The sequence below is a fragment of the Pinus tabuliformis genome, chromosome J, assembly GCF_031772625.1.
Source record: "Pinus tabuliformis cultivar Carrire ecotype Pingquan chromosome J, CPIR1, whole genome shotgun sequence".
In the NCBI taxonomy this organism is placed as follows: Eukaryota; Viridiplantae; Streptophyta; class Pinopsida; order Pinales; family Pinaceae; genus Pinus; species Pinus tabuliformis.
Window position 1 is genome coordinate 1,159,651,211 of NC_142295.1, and position 23,274 is coordinate 1,159,674,484.

Consider the following 23,274-nt stretch of genomic DNA (forward strand, 5'->3'; position numbering starts at 1 on the left):
AAAGGTAGGTATTTTGATATATTTTTCTTCAAATTTTCATATTATATAAATTATGTAAAATTACAACAAAAAAATTTAAAATGATAAATTTGACATTTTTAAATAACTAGAAAACTATTTTGACTAACAATTATTTCACCTAATTCCAGGAAAAAAACATGGAAGAGTTCCACATAATTGAGACCATAATATACCTAATGTAAGAAAAACAACCACAAAAATCAGAAATTCCTGGTTATATATTGATCATGTACCTGCCTACCTGTGCATAATAGCTGAAGCTAGAAAGCGAAATTGCATTGCAGTAGTTAGAAATAGTAATTACTTCCATATACATGCAATGTATGAAGTAAAAGAAAGGTGAGTTGAGTTAAGAGATCCCAACCCAACACTCCAGTGCGACGATTTCACCCATAGTCGCAGGAGAGAACGAGCAAATTTGGAGTTTTCGTCGGGGGGTAAAGATGCGTAGGCCCACATAAATTCATGAAAGGCCAAGCGGGCAAGTTTGAAAGGTTTGAAGAAAAGGTCAAGTCTTTCATGGTAGAGGGTTGATGTCAAATCACGTGGGCTTTTATTTGAGTTTTCGTCGCGTGTCGAAAGATGCGTAGGCCCACGTAAATTCATGAAAGGCCAAGCGGGCAAGTTTGAAAGGTTTGAAATTTAAAAGTTTAAGTCTTTCATGGTAGAGGGTTGATGTCAAAGTCACGTGGGCTTTTATTTGAGTAATAGTAAAGTTTCTTGTATAAAGTTTCAAAAAATTTTGAAAAAGGGTTTAAGATGAAAAACATTTATTATTAAATAGTTTTTTGGACATATATTTTTGGGGAGATTTTTATAAAAATGAGTTTTTTTTTTTTTATTAAAAGACAATTAAAAAAATGAAAAGGGTTTTATTGAAAGATAGTTTAGAGCTTCGAAAAAGTGAGTCATTCCGTATTTTTTTGTTTTGTCGAGCATGAGTGTTTTGGGTTTTGGAATTTTTTTCAGTATCATAAGCATACGTGAATTTGGTGAAGGCTGTGCTTCATGGGGGCGCATATCTAAAATTATTTTTTAGAGAAGCGTCGTGTAGTAAGAAAAGACGTTAGAAAGAAGAAGGTGAATGATAAGCGAGAGATGACGTCATGGGTTGCAAAGGAGAGTAAGAGCGGATCAAATGAAGAAATAAAAAAGAAGAGGCATAGATTGTTGGCATTTTTAGAGAGGTCCATGCCACAACAAAGGAATTGAGAAGTCTAGCAGAAGACAGAGGAGATAGAGGATGATTTTTGGGGCATGGATCTACTATAACCTCTTAAGTGTACTAGTAAAAAATTTGACTTTTGGATGGTTAAAATGTAAACTTATATTTGATATAAAGAGTTATTTAGGTACTGGTCTAATAAAGCACATGATAAAGTATACAATGCTTTGGTATTGGATTTTATCAAATAGGCATTGGATGAGAATTTTTTTTGCAAGCAACAGAAGCTACATCTTCCCAGGAAGCATGGAATATCTCGAAGCATAAAGTGACATGCAACAAGAAGTTGTGTCATCGTCTATTAAAGACTCACTAGAGAAGTCAATCACAGAACTAAGTGTAAATGATAAAAACTCTCGGAGGACAACATAGCTTGGAGAATCTCACTCAAATATGGATGGTAGTCTTGAATACTATGAAAGTGAAACCCATCATGTAGACGCGCATATGGATTAAGAAGAGAAAACAAAGATTCTAGAGAGAGAAGTCAAAACCTCTACATGTGAAGCATAGAAAGAGCATTTACATGCTAAAGAACTCCACTATAACATAGATAGTGAAGGTGATGGTGAATCCCAGTGTGACGAGACACATGTGAATGATGACTGCAAAGTGAGTTGTGAATTGGTGAATCCAACAATAGACACATGTGGATGATGACTGCAAAGTGAGTTGTGAATTGGTTAATCCAACAATAGAACTTGATGATGATGGTAAAGATTCCACAAAGAAGTTAATAACATGTGTGATCGAGTTGGTAATATTGCAATTGATGATGACCTCTTTGCATTAGCAAATGAAACATTTAAGTTTGAGAATGTAAAAGAGGGTTTGTGAGATGAAGTAATGGTTCGTGGAGGTCATAGTGCATCTCTCATGAATTCAACAACAAGTTATGAATTTGCTGAAGTTCAAATTGTTAATGAGTGCATGCATGCTTAGATATCCCACCATAGAGTGAATAAAAATTATGTTGATGACATTTGTGGTCTCTTGTTTAAAATAATGATTGATTGTAGCTATATGGAAAGTGTCATGTTTGATGTAGAATTAAATGTTGAAGTTTCCATCGTACCAACACGTTATGAAGAAAAAGTTGGAACTACTTATAAAGCAATTCATGATCTAGTAGCAATTGACGATCAAGAAGGGGGTAAAGTGATTCAAGAGTTTTTTATGAGAATATTCATTGAATGCATAATAGTGGAAGACAGTCTCCATGCAGTTGAAAAGAAAAAGGAAGAAGAGGATAAGGCTCTCACTGCAGAGCATAATGAGGATGTTTTTTAACATTGATTTTGAGTGTGCATGTAAACATGACACCATACCAGTTACAATTATAGATGAAAGAGAAGATGAAGAAATGCAGGAAGGAACATGGAAGCTTCTAAAGACAAAGAAGAAAGCATTGAAATAATCTTTCCGCACTAAAATCAGGAAGAGATTAAATTCTTCTATCAAGGAATATAGTAAAAAGAAGACCAGGAATATAAAACACATGAAGTAGAGAAAAGTTCACAGTTTGAAGATAATGAGTTGTGGAAACTGTCCATGACTGAAAGAATCTCTGAAGAGGAATCTGAAGAAGAAGAGCTCAATAAATACAAGAGAAGTCAAAGAAAAAATTCAACAATATTAAGTTAATAAAAAGGGAGTTTACAGTAAGAAAACACAACAAAGAATGAAGCAATTTTGAAGGTATATAATTTAGAAGAGACGAAAAATAAATATAACATTGTAAAAAGTTTTGAGTCATTGTAAGCCTAACTGAGGGTTAAACCAGTTAATTTATTGTAAGCGAAGTAGGCATATTTGATTCAAAATTAAATTGATGTTAATTATAGAGAGTGTTATAAATAATAATTACTCTCATATGAACCCAACGCATGAAGTGAAGAGTTGAGTTAAGAGATCCAAGTTGAATTTGAGTTAGTCAAGTGTGAGTTTGCATGAAGTTAGTTAGCCGAAGAAGAGTTGAGTCTAGTTGGAGTTTGCATGATTCTATATTTAGTAAATTTGGTGTTTAAATACTTATAGTTAGGTCATTGTAAGGTGCAGAAACCCAAGAGTAATAACTTGAAATTATGTGTGTGAGGAATATTAATGAATATATTTTTTTCTTATGTATTTTTTGTGTTTTCCGACTCCCCTTTCCTTCAACAATTTTTTTCGTGGAAGACCAAAAAAAAATAAAAAAAATAAAATGCATACAATTTCATATTTCATGAAGAGAATTAACCTAGATGAATAGAAGTATTCTCGTAGAATAGCGAGGCATATAAGATTATAAAGACCGGATCAATTAGCAAAATAATTAAACTAATTTCTAAATCCAAATATTGGACTATGTAAGAGTTCTAAACGCAAATATTAGACTATGTAAGATGATGACATTAGAAGCCCTCCACCCCTAATGCAGTATACGATTTGTGGTTTTTTCGGCAACATATACACATTATACTAACACACACAATATTTTGTTCTCTTTCTGCAACATATACAACTAATTATATCCAAATACTAGACCATGTAGAGATCTTTAAAGGCCCTTCACCCTCTAACACGGTATAAGACTTTTCTATTCCTTCTGCAAGATATACACATTGTACTACCTAATATAAGTTTTTCCACTATGTCTACCAAATATACACATTGTAAGGAAGTGTTGTTGGTTTCTTGTTGCAATATCATAGTGTTGGGTGATCTAAGCTTTTCATGAGGTGAAGAAGGGCTTTCATGCTGAGAGGATGACGTTGGGTCAGAACAATGGGTTGTAATCCTCTTTGCTTCTCTTTCTATCAATAAAATTATTCGAGTTTTCCTCCACATTCTTGTATGTTTGCTGATATATGCATTTGTGTGGTCAATATATGTCTGGTCCTATATTGTTTATGATTGTAGATCCATGTCTTTCAATAGTATTATGCTGCTTTGACTTTACAGGTGCTCTCTGAAGCTGGGTGTACAAGGAAGAAGCGGTAAAGATTTGTCAAGGAGAGAGAGGAAACAAGAAAAGGATCAAGCGCAAGACTGAGGTTGGTACTCTTTGCTCGCCTCTCATCTACTTATCATAAAGGAAAATGAAAGTAGTTTTAATCTATTTGTTTCTAAGATAGCTACCCATCTTAGTGGGACTAGCAGCTCCGTTTGGACACTAGATTTCCCAATAACAAAATGGTGACTCCACTGGGTAATCGAATAGATTATTTGCTTGTCTATATTTGTTGATTTTATAAACTTACAGATGGAGCTTGAAGTCAAGCTAGCTAGCCTTCAAACTGCATTTTCTATGCAAGTGCAAAGTAGATCAATGCTGCTTCAGTCCATCTCCGAGTTTTGTTTATAAACTGAAAAATCGATTTGCAAACATTCTAATTGCCTTAGTGGTGGCTCTAATAACCTCATTAGATCAGCCCCTATGATTTACATTTACTGACTATCATTTTCTCGGCCTAAATCCCTGAACTGAACTGCAAACTGTGATAAAGAACTGAGTAAAAGTCTCGCACTGTACCATCGCACCCTCTCTTCTAGACAATTAGTATGCATCGCACCTCCCATGTGCAGTAGGTGGGATGCATACTGGATTCCCTGTGTAAAGGGTGCGATGATCAGAGAAGGCTATGTTTGCCTGTAGACTTTGTTTTTTTCTTCATTCTTTTCAGATCTATTCAGGAGTTTTGTTGTTTGTGATCACTATACCACTGTGGAAACCCCTTTCCTTTGCATGATTTGGCCTCTATTATACAAAGAATTGTGAATGTTTTTATGTATTGTGTGCCATTTACAGTTCTCTTTTACGTAGAAGTAGCTTAATCCAACTGTCGATTTTTGATTTGAAAGTGTCACAACTGTCATTTTCAGTCAAAGAAAAGAATTTTGTTGTTCTTGTTGGTTGATTACACTGTTACTCTTGTATTTGATTTGAATTAGTAGGTTTTCAAGTGTCGAAAGTAGTTTTCAATTCAAAATCGCAAAGTTTCGTCATTACCTTCCTTTCATATTTTGAAAAGAAAATCGTTAGTACTGTCGCTTTGAAAAGATAATTCAGATTTGTATTTAGCATTCTTTTTTCGTTCACACATTAAGAAGGCTGAAAACAAATACATGCATGTGCATTTACATTTAGACTGCTTGTTGGTTTGATTTAGGACAGTGCATCTAGTGTGTGCTCTTTGCTCTATGTTGAAAGAATCTTAGTCTCTTTCTTAGTAGCTAGGATTTTCATTGCAAAAAGAAGATTAAATGATTGTTTATCATCTTAGATTGCATTTTAGGAATTGTATATCTACATTATGCGGTGAACCTGAAAGGCAAATTTCTTAAGCAAGATCAACTGTAAAATAAATTCAATGAACATAAAAACGCTTTGGAACCTAACGCACAACTTTAGAAGTCTAAGCTAAAGTATTCTGGCATCGTAAAGCCTGGTAACTATCGCTTTCATCACTGGTTGGGTGTTCCTCCTCTTTGAGAGGACAAGTGCCAGTGCGGACTTGTGCTCCCACGTACCATCGAGTATATATTGGGAGACTACAATAGGCTACATCCTTTATCATTAGGAAGTTGTGTCTGCCACCCTATCGATCGCAATGCACTGAACACAGCATTCGGGAAGATTGATTGTTGTACTGTAAAAAGTATTATGCAGTTTTGTGATTGGTTTGGTAATCCCTTTGTCTAGATTTCCAGAGTAGTCTCTTTCATTCCTTTTCAGACTCCTTAAAGGAAACGGTCCATCTGAGCTCTTGTCACTTCAAGCTCATTAAAAAACGAAGGCGACTAGAGTCATCTTTTGTTTTTTCTCAACTCTTAAAAATTGAAAAAACAAGTTGTGTCAAAGCGTCTAAAATTTATTTTAATTGGAACGAACACCACTGGTCCTGCGTTGGTCTTAGGTCGAGAAAAATGGAGTCTACCAACCAAGGATTTCCCCTTGGAGGAAATCCCAGTCCTTTCTCCTCTTAGGGAGATGTTGGTGCACCTCATATGGCCACATTGTCACTTCCAGGATTGAAAATTAGCTTGCCAATATGGCTCTTCTCTACCTCTGTCGTTTAGAACACCGTGATTCCTGAACAATCGAGTCAGCAACTAGATAATGCTAGAGTTATCCCCAAACCTTCTACTTCGTCTGTTTTTCCCTCTCCTCCTTCCTCTCCACTTGATGAAGCTGGTAAAGTTAAAAATCAAGTAACTAAGAAGGGGAAGAAAGGGAAGGAGAAGAAGGAAAAGAACAAGAAGGAGCTGAAGGAAAAAGGGGGCAACCGTGCATCGTCTAGCAAAAAATCCACACACTACACTATCGAAACCTAAATCTCCATGTGTCATTTTCAAAGGAGATCACTATCATCGAGATTGTCCTTAAATCGCTAAGATCTTAAGGGATTGGTATCCTCGCTTGCACAATCTGGTGTCATCAACCTCTGACTATCATGTTGAAAGCACACCGTCAACTAGTGAAAGCGAAGTCTCTAGACAGAAAGGAAAATGTAAATTCCCTTGTAGACTGTGTGAAGGGGATCACGTCGTCCACCGTTGTCCCTTCCTAGACGAAGTTAAAAGAGTTTTGTATAACCGTCCTGCATCACCGTTGCAATTCATGATCTAGTAGCAATTGACGATCAAGAAGGGGGTAAGGTCATTCAAGAGTTTTTTATGAGAATATTCATTGAGTGCATAATATTGGAAGATAGTCTCCATGCAGTTGAAAAGAAAAAGGAAGAAGAGGATAAAGCTCTCACTGCAAAGCATAATGATGATGTTTTTAACATTGATTTTGAGTGTGCATGTAAACATGACACCATACCACTTACAGTTATAGATGAAAGAGAAGATGAAGAAAAAATGCAGGAAGGAACATGGAAGCTTCTAAAGACAAAGAAGAAAGCATTGAAATAATCTTTCCACACTAAAATCAGGAAGAGATTAAATTCTTCTATCAAGCAGTATAGTAAAACGAAGATCAGGAATATAAAACACATGAAGCAGAGAAAAGTTCACAGTTTGAAGATAATGAGTTGTGGAAATTGTCCATGACTGAAAGAATCTTTGAAGAGGAATCTGAAGAAGAAGAGCTCAATAAATGCAAGAGAAGTCAAAGAAAAAATGCAACAATATTAAGTTAATAAAAAGGGAGTTTACAGTAAGAAACACAACAAAGAATGAAGCAATTTTGAAGGTATATAATTTAGAAGAGACGAAAAAATAAATATAACATTGTAAAAAGTTTTGAGTCATTGTAAGCCTAACTGAGGATTAAACCAGTTAATTTATTGTAAGCCAAGTAGGCATATTTGATTCAAAATTAAATTGATGTTAATTACGGAGAGTGTTATAAATAGTAATTACTCTCATATGCACCCAACGCATGAAGTGAAGAGTTGAGTTAAGAGGTCCAAGTTGAGTTTGAGTTGGCCAAGTGTGAGTTTGCATGAAGTTAGTTAGCCGAAGAAGATTTGAGTCTAGTTGAAGTTTGCATGATTCCCTATTTAGTAAATTTGGTGTTTAAATACTTATAGTTAGGTCATTGTAAGGTGCAGAAACCCAAGAGTAATAACTTGAAATTATGTGTGTGAGGAATATTAATGAATATATTTTTTTCATATATTTTTTGTGTTTTCCGACTCCCCTTTCTTTCAACAATTTTTTTCGTGGAAGACCAAAAAAAATAAAAAAAATAAAATGCATACAATTTCATATTTCATGAAGAGAATTAACCTAGATGAATAGAAGTATTTCGTAGAATAGCGAGGCATATAAGATTATAAAGACCAGATCAATTAGCAAAATAATTAAACCAATTTCTAAATCCAAATATTGCACTATGTAAGAGTTCTAAACGCAAATATTAGACTATTTAAGATGATGACGTTAGAAGCCCTCCACCCCTAATGCGGTATACGATTTGTGGTTTTTTCGGCAACATATACACATTATACTAACACACACAATATTTTGTTCTCTTTCTGCAACATATACAACTAATTATATCCAAATACTAGACCAGGTAGAGAATGTCTTTAAAGGCCCTTCACCCTCTAACACGGTATAAGACTTTTCTATTCCTTCTGCAAGATATACACATTGTACTACCTAATATAAGTTTTTCCATTCTTCTGTCTACCAAATATACACATTGTACTACCTGAGGCAGTGCTCAAAATGAACGTCGCGTTGTGCAGCCCCAGGTTTCATCTCATGACTTATTTTGAGCCATTGCAAGCACTATGAGCATCCAAATTTGAGTAGAGTCTACAAGTGCCTTCATGGCATGAACCTACATTTTAACTGGCACGATTTAGTCCGAACACTCTTTTAGGAAAAACAAAGTGTCCAATATGTGGTTTCCTGGTATGAGCACCCTCAGAGTTTGCATACGAGAATCCATAGTGTCTCCTGCTACTTTATCGCAATTATGACATGAAAATAAGTTTTTGATCCTTGTAATTCTGGAGTCTGGTCCAGTCATTTGCCTCCAAAAATTATTCCTAGCAATGTTCGGCTGGAAGGGTGTTGTTGATTTCGTTTTGCCTGTGAGTCCCCTCCGCAATTAAATACTCGTCATGGGCAGGGGGTTTTCCTATGCTTGAAAAGGTATTTAACGACGATGTCCTCGAATTTGTTGGAAATATTGATTACAACCACTGCGTTAAACACCCAGAAAGAAGTCATACTGAGGTATTTTTGCAGGTTGCGTCTCTCTGAGGATGGAAGGGCTGAAGAGAGAACAGAGTACTGCCTGAACCATTCCTCAATACAGCTAAAAATTTAAAGCATTTAATGTATTTTGGTAATTAGATATGGGCAAGCATTAATTCCCCGATTATTACCCATACTCCACACATACCTCGGCCATTTCCACAACAACAGTTTATTAATTATTTTGCTGTGATGTATTAATTAATGTAAAATTGTGTGTCGACATAAATATGTATGTAAAAATCATTTTGCATGTAAGAGATAAAAAGAGTTTCTAAAGAGAAAATGGTGGAGCAAATTTTGATGGGCGAATGAAAAACAACAGTTATTCCACGTGTTTATTCCACGTGTTTTACTGTGTGTTATTCCAAACTTGGTATGTTCTATTTTTTTGGCGTGAGTGAATACTGGTTTTTTTAAGTCTGTATAACTGCGGGTAAATCTAGCTGTTCAAAAATTACCTGCGCGAAATTGAACGGCTCGAAATCAGCTTCGCTAAAGTCATCGCTCTACCTCCCCGTGCAATTTTTTTTTAACAGAACCATGCACTTCAACCCCTTGGCGTCATGGCCGTCATGGCCAATGTGAGATCCGCAACCAATTTCAGGGCTCAAGTTCAAGCGAAGAGCTTGGTCACGCATCCATCGATTCTCAAACGACCTAGTAAGACCTCTAGGTGTCTCAAATATATCTGTTAAAGACTGACCATCCATGTTATCTCTTTCCCACTTCCACAACGTTTCTCCATATGAGAAGCATATCGGTAAATTAGCAAACACCAATCACTAAACAAAACAAAAGTTTTCTGTAACTATTGATGTTGTTGCACTGACAGCGGGTGGGAGACAGAAAACGCATGGGTGCAGGATGGGTTTGTTCACGCAGTTTCCACTTTGACCATATGCTAGTTATCTTTATCTCATTACTTACCTTATCTTTCAAGGAAATGTCATTTCAGAATGGTTTATGTTCATCCCAAAGTAAAACGATTATTTTAAGTTACAACTTTGGCAGATCGCTAAGATAGAAGTAAATTGTTATCTTGATTAATCATTTATGTAAGTTACTCAAAATTTCAATTAAGAAAAATATTAAATTTTAAATATTTCATAACAAAATTTTAAATACCTTCTAAGGTACGAAAAAATGATGGTGTGTTAAAATGTTTTCAAATTAAAAATTATATATATATATATATATATATATATATATATATATATATATATATATATATATATATATAGATGTAATAAATATTATATTTATTGATAGTCATAGTTTGTTTATTTTTGTTGGGAGGGTTTTTGTCTTATTTTCTTGTGTAGTTTGCTTAAAATTTAACAATTTTTTTTTTAAATCACAAATTTAAATTGTAAACTCTACAAAATTTAAGAGTTAAGATTTTTTAATTGTTATATCCATATATAATTAAAACCCTTTTTAAACAACATAAATTAAGAATTTTCCAAAATAAAATATAACTAAATTCTAGCCAAAACTTTAAAACATAACATATTTAAACTGGTATAGATCTATATTTAAAAATATTTAAATGCATCAATATATTAAAAATTATAAACTATTTCTCAACCATACAATAAATATCATATATATTTATATTTAAAAATATTTAAATCCATCGATATATATATAATATATGTTAATTTGTTTACATTACTAGTATGTATATATTGTTTTTCTACATAAAAAATAATAATTAATATTAATTAGAAATAATTTTATTTTTATTATTAATTAATTATTAAATTATAATAAATTTTCAGTATAAAACTATAAATTTCATGAATTTATCAATTTTTAAGTTAAACTTTAATTTTTTAGCAAATTAAAATGGTGTATTTCATTTTATTTTATTTAAAAGAAAGATAAAGGTATTTATATTAAAGTTGGATTTGGTACCATACCTGGTAGATAAATTTTTATATACAAAATATTTGATTTCGTGGAACGACACAAAATTTTTAATAGCACTGAGTCAAACGCACCAAATGCTTACTAGCACTAAGGCTTTAAAGCCTTCTTAAACTCAAAATATGACCACTGTCAATTTTACAGAAAGATCGAGGAATATACAAAAAAAATTGCATAAAACAAAAAATTGCGTAATATCATAGTGGACCATAAAATCGAACAACATCGAACTGCACCCAACAAGAGACCACCCAGTTTCTCGAACCGTGAACCTTAGCAGTGACCTTGACCAACAACATCAAACCCCATGAAGTGACATGTTCTCTTCCTTTCCACAACATCTCCAGAACTAGGAACTCCCAACACCTACTACTCATTGAAGTTGCTAAAGACTTCTAATGCAGACACTTGAACACAGAGGGAATGAACCTCCTCTTGTAGGCTTTCAATCTAGAGTTCTCCATATCTGAGTGGTGTCTTAATAGTTTTTCCTCTAAAAAGAGTTGAAAGGAGCACCTCTTATTTTCAACCATGTCTTCAAATTTTTGAATAGAAGCCAACAACGCTTAAGAAGCATCCAAAATCCTTGAGCACCATGCTTGCATTGACGTTCTACGAAGAAGCATGATTATTTTCCATCTTTGAGTAAGGACCTAATACCTAACTCGTTAACACTTTTTTGGCAGCTCTTCCCACTACTGGACCTGAATAAAACAATTGAATAAGCTGGGAGGCCAAAAAGTCAATATATAACTAAAACTGAGACCTTGCCACGAGTCGGACTGCAACACAAATTCCAGAGCTGGACCTGAATAAACAATTGAATAAGCTGGGAGGCCAAAAAGTCAATATATAACTAAAAATGAGACCTTGCCACGAGTCGGACTGCAACACAAATTCCAGAGCTATATTTGAAACCTCAAAAGGAGAAAATCAACGTCGGAGGTTTAACCCAATACAACTAAATCAACTCCATATCCGTATACAATAGACTGATCAGCACGACCGAGGAGTTCCACAAGAGATCCCACCGAGATCAACATAAATAGTCAAGACACCCAAAGAGGAAGACAAATAATGATATTTGCCACTTGATGATGGTGTTAAGACATTAGGGATATGCCACACAAATTCATGGTCGAAAAAGGGGGGGCGCGGGAAACTATGGCCCTTCTACTTCTGGAGATGGTCCAAAGAAATGGATAGGGCCGAGCACTTCTCGCGTGAATAAAATTTATCTCTGTTGCCTAATTTAATTAAAATAAGATTGCTCTTGGGATTCCAAAAATGCTTGATGAGTGGAGTGTGATAAGATGATCCACTCACCAATTAACTTAGTTTCATCTTAATAAACCCAACGTGACTAAGGGATTGGGAAGTTGCCAAGACTGTGATCTAATTCTATTATACCCTAGCACATGGTAACACCTTCTTTAGCCAAAACATTAATCTTGGAATTCAAATCCTTGAACACATGGAAGAATTTCAATTGATCAATCTAAGCTGTGGAGGAGAGAATCCATTGAGAAGGGAAGAGACTCTAAACAAAATGACTTTTTGGCCTTGGTTAGCTGTCAAAATACTAGCATGGAGTTTACAAAGCCTAAAAATTTGGAAATTTTATAATCATTAGGTGTTTCCAACCCTTTCTATAATACTACATACTCTATATGATTATTCGTTAATAGACGAAGCAAACTAGGAAACAATTTGTCTATCTAGGACCAAATAAAACCCCTTTAGAAACTTTTATAGTTTCTACATAAAACCCCTCGTGAAGCTTTTATATTTTCTACACTAATTGGTTTATACAATTTCTACATGATATTTTAATTTTACATATTCAAAATTTATAAATGAATTCAATATCTTTAACCACTTTTAAAATGAATTCAACAGGTTTAGTAACTTTTAAAACACTAAATATTCTTTTTCACATTACACAACTCAACTTATAATTCATCCCTTGATCCCAATTAATGGCGAATTAGCTAGGTTCGAGTTTCAATCAGGACGCGAATTACGTGGTTCCACTTCAAATCAGGACGATCAAATAATGTCGAATTAGGTAGGTTCGCGTTTCAATCAGGACCCGAGTTACGTGGTTCCACTTGAAATCAGCACGGTTGCCATAATTACACTAAACTGATCCAAGGTGCAAGCTTTGAAACGCAATTTGAATTTTAGGTTTGAAAAGACGTTCTACCTGTAACACACGTGTGGCCTTGGTTTTTTTATACGTGAGTGACCATTTCAATACGTTGGATTCTAATCTAATTATAATTACAATTAGGAAAATAATAAGTTTAAAGTGTTTGAGTTTGCATGTTGAGGAAGTTTCACGGTGTTAGAATCCATTTTACATTCAGCAAATCAATTTAGGATGAACATTATAATTTCATCATCATCTACTTTAGGACTTGAAGCGTCTGGATGCCAGCAAAAGGTCAAAAAGTGGCATTATCAGATACAAAAATGTGTTGAAAGAGTTATTTACGTCTGTGCTTCTACCAGAGATATTATGAAATGTATCCAAAGTAGAGATTTTGTGACATGTACTCAAAATGTTTTCAAACAGAGATTTAGAAGAACACGTCTGTGGTTACTGGAAGAGATAATATGACGTGTACTTTTATTGTGAATCTGGATAAGTTTAGCCGCATGAGAGGCAATGAATATGGGTCATGAGAGATTTGGCGTGACGGACAATGAAAGTGCCGGCCGGTCATATGGCCTAAATTTTTCTCAATTTAAGTCATGATTGAACGGTAGTCAAGTTGCATTGCCTGTCTTGGAACATTTAGAGCAGAGATTTTTATTATGTAAATAAGTTTTGATACAATATTATGGTTTATCAATACATATGATAATGATACTAGTTTATATGACATTTTTTTAAATAATAAATTTAATTAAAATGGAAAAAAGCATAATTATTTTGGAGATAAATCTCACCATTTTATTTATATATACTACTAGGAATATTCTATTAAAGTTAAATCCACATCATAGACATAATCAGTGTAAAGTTTTAAATTTAAGGAGATATTCTAAAATATTCATTATAATATACACAAATCAAAGGCTGGGATTTATCTCCAAAGTAGTTATGCTCTTTTTACCTTTTAATTATATTGATTAATTAAAAATAAATATCATATGAATAAGTGTCATATGAAGTAACTTATGGTGTTTTCGGAATGTGGTATTGATAAGAAATGGTGTTGTAACAAAAACTATTTACAGATTAGGAATCTTAATGATAAAGTAAGGCTAATTATAGATGATTAATCTTGCTTCATGTTCTTTAAATGTATAATGCCTTTTATAATAATTATAAAAATAATAATAATATAGAATAAAGTTATAATCTAGTTAATTTTTTTTTTTATGATTATTTTAGTTTTAGTAATGTGAGATATATAGTGAAGTAATTATTTCCATGACTACTCTAGATTGATGGCTTTGGGCATTTACTAGCCATTCACTTTATAAGACTAAGCTAGCACAATTTAAAAAAATAAAAAAATCAAACAAATATATATATATAAATAATATAAACAAAATGATATTTTATTTTTTAAACATAAAAGTAAAAGTAAAAATTGATTTTAAAACATATATGAATTTTCAAATAAAACCATGTCCACAATTTCTAACATTCAGTCTAATTTTCCTATTATTTAATATTTAAATTGGTTAAATTTGAAATAATTATTATTCTTTTTAATCATGTAAAAGAAAGAAATATGATTTCACACCATAAATTATTTTTTACACAATCAATCACAAATATGATACATATATATAGTTGAAAGTAGATCCAACTAGTTCCAAACATGAATATGGAGATTGAGATATTCTTTCAAAAAATCTCAAACCAACTCTAAACTTAGCATGAACGCATTATACCAAGTCTCTCTCTTAATTCTTACATGTCAAATAACAATGCAAGAAACACATATAATCCACATTCAAGTCACATTTTTTGGTATAGTGTTCATCAACACTTATACCTTGGAATCTTCCAAATTGCGCTTTCTCTCCACCACATCTTCAAGCTTACCTTTTGACTTCAATTTAAAATATAACTGTTTTTTACCATCGTTGATTCACTCATAATGATTAACAATATTGAAGTACTTTATTTTTCCAAATTACCTAGCTCATTATATTTGTCAGAAAATATAGTCAAGTAACAGAACCATCCTATGGACAAACTCCCATCTCTTGGATGACATAGGTCATTGTATCCACTAGTTATCTAGAATAGTTATTTGGATACTAAATGTGTCTAGAAGTTAATTGTACAACTTGACTTGTTCACACACACACACACACTTAGCAACATATAAGGATAACATGTAACCGATGTTCTTGGCTTTACACGATCCATCAACTTTATAAAAGATCGTAAACATACTCTAATCAACAATATGTTCTTGTGACACTGTATACAACAAGAACCGCTAATTTAAAATATGTTTCTCAACTCTTATCACAACTTTTTCATCACATAAAATTTAGAAACTCAAATATAACACTAATATACACTTTAAAATACATCACTAAATAAATGACAGACAAGTATATATTAATGATCTCCTCCGGTGAACAATTTAGATCTCTCATAGATGAAAATAGCTAAGAGTCTAATATAGAATGATTAAGCAAAACCTATGATGAACTAAATCTCCCAAAAATCAAGAGATCAATTTTACTGTTATGGGAGCCATATCCTAGCCATGAGCACTAGTAGCTTCTGATGACTTACTGCTTACAATTTCCCATCACAAGACAAAATTGCAAGGACTGTCATAGCCAACACTCCATAGTAATTTGCGGCTGGAAGTAGGGGGTGCCCATCCGTGACAAACTTATGCACTCTTTTGTCAAAGAGGGGTAAAAGTTTGTAAATGTCCAAACTTCATAAAGAGATACCATATGGATCCATATGCATGTGGTCTCGTCGATGACGAGGTCTTGTTGATGGAATTCTTGGAAAGCATCCATGATAATAAGATTTGATCGGTGTTGTCATTTCTCCTGCAGAGCTAGCACCCTATTTTCGCAAACCAACAATTCCAATTGATACATTGAGGGAGAGAACACACTAGGGCATGCTGACTGCAATGTCTTTCCCCATAGACTCCATTGATTCTTTCCTTTCAAACTCTTCCATGCAAATCATGCCTCCACACGGACTTGAACAATGAAGTTATGACGAGAAAAAAATGTTGTGAAGAGGCTCCTACTCGTTACAAATAGAAACACACCTGAAATATTCAGAAGATTGCAATGACCTTCGTTGATTAGAAAGTACAAATTTGTTCCCTATCTGAATTGTTAAAGAGGTTACGTGGGAGTCTGGGACACTTTACGACACGAGCACTATTGATGTGGATTTGACATTCAAGACATGCACTATATGATGAATCCCAAATAAAGGTGTTGAGGTACTTTGTAGCTTATAGTCTACATATATCCACAACATAGGTTCACACTTCAACAAACTCACCACACAATCTTCCAAAATTATTCATGCTCCTACCCTAATCTAATATATAATTTACATATTAATAACACATTTTCACTTTTGTGAGCCCTCCCATAAGGGAGGCAACCCCATACAGACTATGATACCAAGAAGGAAATATGATTTACATATTAATCACATATTTTCACTTTCATGAGCCCTCCCATAAGGGAGTTAACCCCATGCAGACTATGATACGAGAAAAGAAATATAATTGCACACATAAATATTTTTCACACATTCAATCATAAACATGATACACATATATAGTTAGAAGTAGATCCAACAAATTCCAAATTTCAATATGGAAATTGAGATATTCTCTGAACAAAATTCCAAACCCACTCTAAATTTAATGTAGAAACATTATCTCCAAATATAAAATACTATTCACACATAATTAAAAGATAATTCAAAAAATACATATGAATTTTGGAACAAAATCACATGCACAATTTGTGACAATTTTCCAACGTTTTTTCCAACGAGTAGAATGAAATTTACCTACTTAAATTATTAAATTATACAATTTATCAAAGTGGCTCAACGCTGAGCTAGATTTACAATAACTAGTTAATTTTCCGAAGACCATCCAAACTCTTAATCACCTTGCCACTTTAATTGTTTACATGGCTATTTTTATATTTTAGATCATTGTTTGTGCCTTCCCGTAGTCTAATAACAATCCCACAACTTTTCCTTCGATTTTGAGAGGTTTTCGATTACGGTAGTTGCTTCATGTAATCACATTGCCTAGCAAAGTCAACTGAATGCCTTGAGATCAATGCCCATTATTCAATCTCTCACACAATCAACATTCGAGTTGGCATTCTTGAACTTCTTTTTTCGCACATGGCCCCTACTAGTGTGTGAATGGCATACACAAATCCAATGAAATAGTATTTCATCATAATAGCTATCCTTTGCTCATAAACTTTTGTGACATTCTACGATATAATCATAAAGTTGTTCATGTCACTGTGATATCCAATTACCACCACAATAATGCATGCTCAATTAGTAATTATTTATAATTATGGTTGTAAATGAAGTAAATATCATAATTATGTAATTTAGATTGGAACATTTTTATTTTTTTGATATTTGAATGTTTGTTATAAGAAAATCAGAATTATTATTAGTTTTTGGGAAACCACCCATGGTGGTAGTGGCGGGTAGCATATTAACTTGATTTTATTTTCAAAAAATATTGGAAGCATTTTTAGGCATTTCAAGACATGCCCCATTACCCCTCATTATCACTCTCTTTTCATAACATCGCTAATGATCCTTTAGTGGAATCATCCCCCACTGTTGAAGACTTTCAGAAGTTCCAATTTCAATTTGACTCGAAGGATGTTTGGTCATTTGTGATTTCACATGTTACCTCTTTTTAGCATCATTGAAACTTAGTATTTCTTAACACATTACAACACCATTAAATTAATGAACCCTTTTTTATTATTGAAATCCCCCTCAAAACATAGAGACTTCATTGAGAACCATAGGGGACAACCTAGTACCGTGGTGGTCTTTTTGCCTTCAAGGCCTCCCACCTTTGGTAGGAAAAGTCCCATGTCTTGGAATGTCACCTGCTCAATCTTCACCTCAATGATCACTAGTTGACCCAACATTGATAAGATCATCCCATTTAGGTTATGAATTATAGGGTACCACATTTTTGAATTACTAGATTTCCATGATACATGAATATAAATATTAACTAAGTTTATATAAGCATCATCTACACACATTGTGGATCATATCCACAAGTGGTGCATAAACTTTATCTATAAAATAAATAATTTCTCTTAGATTTCATCCTTAAATTTCTTTTTCTTATTATATTAAAATATGTTACAACAAGTGGGCCTCAAGATGAGGAACAAGAAATTAGTAAGGATCAATAATTCGATATAATTTAGGCAAAATAAAGAGACATTTACATAGTAATCCTTGATGCTCCTCAGCCATAAACTTTTAGTAAAGGAAAGGTAGGGCCATCAAATTTTATTGATGGGCTCATTAGATCCATTATCCACTACATCCATTAAATGAGAAACCAATTTTCCTATAGAGTCACGAAATTCCATATGAACTATCTCCTTGATCTTCTATGATGGGTGGGGCACCATATGCACCTGCACCTATAATGCGTGGGTATTTTTAAAGCCCTAGTACATCGCGCTTCAGTCCCACATAAGGCACTTGTTACTCTAGATTTGCACAGATCTAATGGGATTTCCTAATAATGGGATGGTACTTGTTAAGTCCTAATAATTTTTAGAAACAAGGAAGGAAATACTATATTTAGATCAATGTTACTTGTAGAATACATGGAGAATACAAACACAACACACCATTGGCACTAACTTGTTGAGTTCAAGTCCATGAAAGAGGTTACGGGTGCATACAGCCCAAATTGTGAACTTGGAGTCAACGCACATCCTTATTCTACTATAAACTTCCTTCCCTTAGTAAGGGGTCGCATTAAACCAGCAAGAGAGTAGTGATCCTCAATGAAATACAATTGCAATAGGAAACTCACAAGCATGGATAATTTTAGGGGCTAATATGTGTAGGTGGGCTAATTTTCCATGTTTTCAAAAAAAAAATATTTGGCCAAATTCCATTTTTTTCTAAAATGATTTGCCCAAATTTGATAGTACACCATTATTGTACATTAAAAATCGCCAAAATATTATGTTGACTAATATAAAAGCATTGGAAATCTAAATATATCTACAAAAATATCACCAATAATTTTACGATTTACATATAAGGGACTAGTAAAATTCGCCAAAGTTTCTAAACTTTAAGATTAACTTCCAACTACAAATAATAACATTTACTTGAACTTGATCAATATTTTATTGCAAACCAATTCCCAAAATTATAACCTACCCCTAAACCAATCCTCCATCCTCTCTTTGATTGAGGCTATGTCATTTACTACCATTGCACCCTTGACAAAGCCATGTCCCTTGATTGATCCAATTTCAAGATTTACTAAATCACTACAAAGATGCAATTCACGTCAAACAATTCACGTAAAACAAAGGCAATGCATAGTTATCACTAGTGACCTAACTCAATCAAGGAAGCCTCCCATCTAAATGGTCAACGTTGGGAATTTGGAAATGCTTAAATTTGCCTTTGCATAATTATAACATCCCCAGTGACCTCACTCAATCAAGCAAACCTCCCATTTAGATGGTCAACACTGGGAATTTGAAATGTGCCACGTGACCATTTATAATATGATGTATCAATATACATTGAAACATGACACGTGACCATTTAGAATATGATGACAAAATGCTACCATAAGTTTTGAAATTTTTAAAGAGTGCTCATGTTTATAGTGTTCACGTTCATGCTTAGCATCTATAATATGATATATGAAGAGAGTAGAGTGAAAAAATGCTTGAGGGCCGAAGTTTTATAATGTGTTAATGTGTACTATAGAATTAACATTGGAGGTTTACATTTTACAATTTCCAAATTTCATTCCATATCATGGAAATGAGTGTATTGGTAAGTCAAGAGTCCCCGAAACTTAAGTTGTTCTCGTATTCCAATATTTTGGTGATTCACCTGGAACTATGTGTGAGTCTAAATTGCCACTTATCAGTCGCTTCTTTGACTTGAGAACAACGAAGGACCAAAGTAAATGTATTTTCTCTTAATACCTACAACACCATTTTCAAATGTTTCTCATGGCATTTCCAGTGCTGGGTTAGTTAATGCATTAAATAACCCAAATTACCACCACAAACTTATTTTAAATCTTATATTGTTGATGTCATCCTCCTTAATTCCTACGTGATGGTACCCTAATCTTAGATCAATCTTTAGATAATACGTTACCTCCCCTTAGTTGATCACACAAGTCGTCCATCTTTGACAAAGGGTACTATTTTTTCTTTTCACTATTACTTTATTTTGTTGTCTAAAACATATGAATAACCTTAATGTACCATATTCCTTTTTAACAATTAGTTGTCTAAAACATATGAATAACCTTAATGTACCATATTCCTTTTTACAAATACCACTTGGGCACAAGAAAGTGACACAATTAAGCGTATGGACCCCTTATCAATAGATCTTCTAGCTGCATTTATAATTACTTCAGTTGAGTCCTAATAATTTTTAGAGACAAGAAAGGAAATACTATATTCGAACCAACATTAATTGCAAAATACATGTAGAATACGAACATGACATACCATTGGCACTAGCATGTTGAGTTCAAATGGATGAAAGAAGTTATGTGTGCATAGGGCCCAAATTGTGAACATGGCCACAACTTTATTGTACTATAAATTCCCTTAATTAATAAGGGGTCGTATTAAACCAATAAGAGAGTAGTGCTCTCAGATGAAATACAGTTGCAATAAGAAACCACAAGCATGGAAAATTTAAGGGGCTAATATGCGTAGGTGGATTAAATTTCCATGCTTTAATTTTTTTTTTTGGCCAAATTCTATTTTTTTTCTAAAATGATTCACCCAAATTTGATAGTACACCATTACTTTACATTAAAAATGGTCAAAATATTATATCGACAAATATAAAATCATTGGAAATCTAAATATTTCTACAAAAATATCACCAAAAATTTTACAATTTACATATAGAAGATTAGGAAGATTCACCAAAGTTTCTAAACATTAAGATTAACTTCTATCCTTAAAATTTTCCCTACCCACTAAAAACTATAAATGACGACATTTACGAGTTTGATCAATATTTCATTGCAAACCCATTACCAAGATTATAACGTACCCTTTTAACCCATACCCTCTCTGATATTGCAAACCCATTACCAAAATTATAACCCACCCCTAAGTCCATAATCTCTTTGACGGAGGCTATGCCATTTACTACCATTGCACCCTTGACAACCCCATGTGCCTTGATTGATCCAATTTCAAGATTTACTAAAGCACTACGAAGGTGCAATTCACGTAAAGAAAAGGCAATGCATAGTTATAGGATCCCTAATATATTATTCAGATTCGGAATATATTCAATGTACTTCTAAAACATTCTCATTGTTTAAGTGTAAGTTCACATTCGAATGTTCACATGTAAGCTAAGTTTACAGGTACGTATACAGGATTTACATGGAAAAGGTTATATCTGTGAAAACTTGCGAGGTCACCATTTACCATATGAGATAGAGGCAGAATAAAACTACAAAATGCTTGAGGGAATTTACTATATCTCATCATTTCCAAATTTCATTTCCACATCATGGAAATGAGTGTATTGGAAAGTCCAGAGTCTCCAAAGCTCAAGTTGGTATCATATTCTAATGTCCTAGATGATGCGCCAGGAACTGCGTGTGCCAGTCTAAATTGCCGCCCATCACTGGCTTCTTTGACATGAGAAGAACAGAAGGACCAAAGTAACTGTATGGGATCAGTTTGCAGAAACCTCCTCTGCACTCTCTTGCCATCAGGAAAACGGACACCTAACCGACAGATGTTCACTCCTTTATCACTTTGTGGCTCCTCTGGGAGAGCTGGGTACTCTCGTTTCACTGCAGCTTTTTCTTGATTATCTTCCTTGATTGCCTCTAGTGCTTTTTGTTCATTATCTTCCTTGATTGCCTCTACTGCTTTTTGTTGATTATCATCATTGATTGCCAAAGAAGCAAAGTCAGCTAAAACGTGTTTCCCTTGTACTATTTGTTCATGTGCATTGCGATTAACATTTGATGTCACTATCTGTTCATGTGCAATATTATCATTAACATTTGATGTGACCCTCCTCCTCCTTCGAAGGCTGAATTCCTTGGGGCCCTTATCCATATAAGGTATTAAATCCTGTAACAATTCCTGTGGATCGATGGTGCCTGTCCAAGCTTTCATTTTTTGTCCAGTAATAGAATCAATAACAAGTGTTGACGGAAACTCACTCAAATGATAATAGGTGGACACCTTTCGCCCTTCTTCATTGTCCTCATAAATTTGCCAGAAAATGAAAAATGCACTTATAGTCTCCCTCACACCCTTGTTAGCCCAAGTGTCTCTATTAAGCATATAAGAGCTGAACTCTTTTGGGGATTGTATATTTGCGATGAGCCATTTTCCTTGGCCTGCAGCTTCCACCTTAGCCTGCTCAAAACTCCCTTTGAACATCAATTCCAATGGTGGGCGATACAGAGTTTCCAATCTATCATTGCCTTTATCCCAGAAAGCCCAGGAGGAATTAGGTTCTGCCGATTGTTGATCTCTTCTTCGTATAAACTCATCATCGTATAATGCTTCCCTCTTAACTGGTAGTGGTGGGCGTACATAGTCTGTATGGTCACTGTACTCATGGCTTTGCCTTTCCATTACTGGAGCATTACTTAAATTAGAACTAGTAGAAGCCGATGGCAATTCATGATTATCAGACTGAGCATAGAATAACTGTATCGCTTCGTCTAGATTCCAGTTCGTTGCCTCCAAAAACTGCCGCGCATTGTCTGTCGATTCCCCAACTATTTCAATGAATGAAACAATCTGTTCCTGCTTCTCTGCCGAGGTTTCCATTGATTAACGAATTTTGTTACGAGAACAAGAAATATAAGTTCTAATAGATCCCCCTCAGAAATCTATTTCTTTATTTATGTAAAAAATGCACGCGCAAATGCTATTGCTAGACTATAGGTCGAAAGTAACTCATGGTCAGAGAGAAACTGACTCCTCTCTTAATATGTACTATACTATTTTCGGTGCACATTAATCAAACGACGTGACCCTATTCTATTTTTTATCACGACGTCACTCCATCAAATATCAATTTAATATTATTAAAAAGGAAATTAGACCTCACAACCAAACGTCGGCTTAATTAATTCAGT

General features: G+C 33.9%; 1 pseudogene; it reads right to left on the minus strand.

Moving 5' to 3' along the window:
• Positions 1-21,664: 21,664 nt before the first annotated feature.
• LOC149231209 (plant UBX domain-containing protein 7 pseudogene) lies at positions 21,665-22,963 on the minus strand (annotated as a pseudogene).
• Positions 22,964-23,274: the final 311 nt, after the last annotated feature.